Source organism: Chenopodium quinoa, unplaced genomic scaffold, assembly GCF_001683475.1.
Source record: "Chenopodium quinoa cultivar QQ74 unplaced genomic scaffold, ASM168347v1, whole genome shotgun sequence".
NCBI classification, from domain to species: Eukaryota; Viridiplantae; Streptophyta; class Magnoliopsida; order Caryophyllales; family Amaranthaceae; genus Chenopodium; species Chenopodium quinoa.
In genome coordinates this window covers 2271286-2275518 of record NW_018744593.1, presented here as the reverse complement: position 1 = coordinate 2275518, position 4233 = coordinate 2271286, and the positions used below count along the sequence as shown (strand labels likewise).

At 28.6% G+C, this 4233-nt stretch overlaps 1 non-coding gene across 1 annotated transcript; it reads left to right on the top strand.

Moving 5' to 3' along the window:
• Nucleotides 1-3939: 3939 nt before the first annotated feature.
• TRNAD-GUC lies at nucleotides 3940-4011 on the top strand. Its single transcript has one exon. It is a non-coding gene; the product is annotated as a tRNA-Asp (tRNA).
• The last annotated feature ends 222 nt before the right edge of the window (nucleotides 4012-4233 follow it).

Sequence of the window (4233 nt, the reverse complement as noted above, 5' to 3'; positions counted from 1 at the left end):
TTTATTTTATTTTTCTGATTTTGATATGAAATAAGGTTCTAAAATAAGGTGAACTAAACCTAGCCAAATGTTAAGATAAAAAAATAAACAGAGATATTATAAAGTATTATTTATTTGATTAGGTTAGGCATATGAATGAAAGTTTGTGATTGAATATAAAAAGATGCATGTAGCTTTGGGAAATGAGTTTGTCATAATATGCATGGAATTTATCAGTGAATTTACATGTACTGATGTACATAGTGTCATAGTGAGTATAAGCTTTGGCCTTTGCATGAAATTTGTCGGACAAAGCTTATTGTACTGTATGGTGATGTATTCTATGCGCTTAATATATCAATGTTTTCTTAATTATTAGTAGTATAGGTGTATTCATATTCATTTGACTTATTTAAACTTAACTAAACTTATCTGAATTTATTTTAGTTGTAATTTAAATTTAGGTAACTTTTATTAGAACTTATATTTCCTGAACTGAACTTATCTGAACTTATTTTTCTTAAACTGAACTTATCTGAACTTATTTTTCCTGAACTGAACTAATTTTAAATTAGCTGAACTTATCTGAATTTATTAGACCTGAAATAATGAAAATTAGATGAACTGAACATGCCCTTAATCTGCAAGTATATTCTATTAAAAAAAATCTGCAAGTATATTTATTTGTCTAAATTTCTTCTAAGTTATTACAACTTAATGGGCCGAGTATGTGTTAACCGCATTAATGAGCATAAAATGAGAAATGTTGTAAGTAAAAAAAAAAAAAAAGTACAACAGAATTACAACATAATACTTCTTATATTATTACTCCATACTTGAGTAAACATATCCACTTGTATGCCGCACTTTCTCCACTTGTTCATGCAAAATCTCAATCAATAATACTACAACTCAATTGTATGGCCAAATGTCGAGAATTTTCTAGCAATAATAACGTTATTTAATTCATCAACAAATGTTGAATATATTCTAACATAAAATCCAGCATGACTAATTACGAAGTATATTAATATCGTCAGAGGTCCAAACTCCAAACAATAAAGACAAAAGAGTTAAAATGCACTCAAATACAACAATACTACCAACAAAACTAATAGCGAATATATTTTTGCAAGGCCAAAACTAGGTAATAGACTAATAGGTACCTTCGATATCGCATTCATAATAAATTGATCAAAGATTTAAAGCTATTATACACCGTATATTCTACCTAAAAATTGAGCACATAAATATGGTCGTTGTATGGCAATTTATAGTGTTACTTCATATTTTGTAGCATATGTATATTTGTTATACATCATTGTAAAGGAATGTTTGTGGTATAGACGAATGACCGATGACTATAAGGTTGTTAGATCAAACGGTAGAATAATGTGCAACGTTACACAAAGTTGTGGCTTGATCGATTACTTTATACGTATTGAATTGGTTGCTTTGGTGTAGGGAGAGTTATATGTAAATGGTTTATTTGATTAGCGATTATAAATTGTGAGAATGGTAATGAATTTTTGTGTAAATTTATAAGTTCAAGTACATTATTAATTTACACACAAATTAAGTTTTATTATTTCATAAATTTTTGTTAGGACTTTATACAATAACAATGACGATAATTTTGAATATTATACTACAACTATCCTCAAACATATGTTTTTCTTCATATATTTTCATTTCCACTTTATACCGCATTGTAAGTTATATGGTAATGAAATTTTATAAAGAAATTGGGTATGTAGTAGATATGGACTTACATTACAATTGATGATGACGTAAGTCTTTCTTCACAAAATTCACTCACAAATTTACTATCCAACTCACGACACTTACCAAAATAGACCGAGCATTGGTATAAACAGAGATTTAATCCTTAGTTTTGATACCAACTCTCTCTATATATATAACTAAGCTAGATGTTGGTTGTTGGTTGCTATTTTACGTAGATAATACACTCAAATAGGGAGGATTAATAAAACTATATCCTACTAAGAAATTTCACGAAAATGTAACCCTTGTTTAAGATAAGGGAACAAAAAAATGCATAAGTAGAATTTTCCATAACGAAATAAGAATAAGGCAATGCATTGAAATAATAGAATTTGGCATGGACTTATTAGTTTAATAGTTTTCTTAATTTTTTAATGTTAATGTAGATTCTATGTTTAACAAGTATTATTTGATGGAATTTGGTTCATAGAGTTAATATTACTAATATTAGTATGTGTTTTGTACTATTGGACATATATTTTATTGAACATTAGGTAAATATATACAACGTATATTATTTTTTTTGTTGGAGGGGTTGGGATTTTGAGAGTGTACATAAAATTAAAAATGGTCATCATTTAAAAATTAAAATCTACCAAGAGGCCAAAAGGGTTCTTTATAAAGCTAGAGCTTTCATTATGTAGATAAGAATATTGAATATAAATGGTCCAATTTCATTAATTGTAACCAATGGTACCTCAAAGGCTATAAGGGTACATAGGTTTGCTCATCACCACATATATCACCTACCTTGATTCCATCAACATATTTTCTTTTTCTTATTCATCTACACACATTAAACCTACCATCAAGATTTATACACTCTCCATTCTAATAATTCAATTCGCTTAGCTTTTTGCATGGTACAAAATGCGCGTCCCTGTCGATTTATATCTTTAATATTTTTTTTTGAATGGTATATCTTTAATTATATATACTAATATAGGTTGTAATTAAAATTGTGAACATTTGCATTAAGATAACCTTAACAAGATCTCACATATTAATTATTTTCTATGGTGGATTAATAAATCATAGGAAATGGTCAATATTAAGTTATTTTGACCACATTAATAATGAGTTCAACTTTAAAAACAAATGTGTATATATGTGTGTAAAGCACAACTAACCGACAAATTTAAGTACTCCAGTATCATGTATAAATTTTTAATTGATATGGATCCATGGACACACAATAACACTTTGAAAGATTTTTTATTTGAAGTATTTACAAAACTATATAAAATGGTAGTAACACTTACTTTAAGTTCATCGATGTGTACACTTCTTCGGTTGTGAAAAGTGGGCGGGTCGGAAATTATTTCATACCTAACTAATAAAAAATGAAGAAGTTTATAAATTGCTCTTTAGGGTTCACCATTTTCTTATTATTTTCGTTATCAAAAGAGTTTTTCAATTAATTTGACAGCTAAGCTAACAAAACAAACTTAACATGTGCCTATGAGTATATCTTATACTGTAGATAAGTGAACAAAAAACCATTGACTAAATGCTGCATGGGTTGAGAGGATGGAGCAAAAGAGAGGTTTGATTCTTTGGGGTATATAGAAAGAAATTTGGACTAGTGCAAACTTTTAATGAAATTGATTAGTTGAAAGCATAACTATTGATCAAAATAACACACACCATCTGTTTTTCAATATTTAACACGTTTGACTTTTCTATTTATATACTAATTTTGACTATTATCTTTAATAATATATAAACACAAATTTTATCATAAAATATATTGTTACATATTAATATAAAATTTCATAATATCAACTTTTAAAATATTTTTTACGAATATTTAATCATATATAAGGTCAAACTAGTGTATTGTAAAGTTTGTCAAATTTAACTGTGTCAATGATATAAGAACAAAAAGAGTATAAATAATGCAAAAGTCAAACAGAGACACAAATAGAGTTGAATATAGTCCGTCCATACTACAGTTAATGGAATTTGCCGGCATAATGGCGGGCTCGTTGGGAAGACCATTGCCTTTTTCGGCTATTACAGTGCACCGGCAAATTGCCAACTTAGCACAAGATGACATATTGACATCAACCACTCCCTTTACTTCCTTTCAAGAAATTTTTTTTTTTTTTTAAAAAAAGTATTCTCATGTACAGATAGTAATGTAGTAATGCTACTAAATCTAAAATTAACAAAGTCGTTGTAGTATAGTGGTAAGTATTCCCGCCTGTCACGCGGGTGACCCGGGTTCGATCCCCGGCAACGGCGTTAGGTGTTACATATTTTTACTAAGTTGAGGTTGGAGGTTCAATTCCCACTAGAAACACTTTAAGGGTAGGATTCTCTTACTCTTTTCCCTCACTTTTAAAGTGTCTGATCCGTACCTAGGCTCGATTATAAATTATCTCAATATATAAAACATAGTATGGTCATGCCGAGTCTTATTTTTTTTTTTTTTTTGAAACAATGCTGAGTCTTATTTGATTAGTC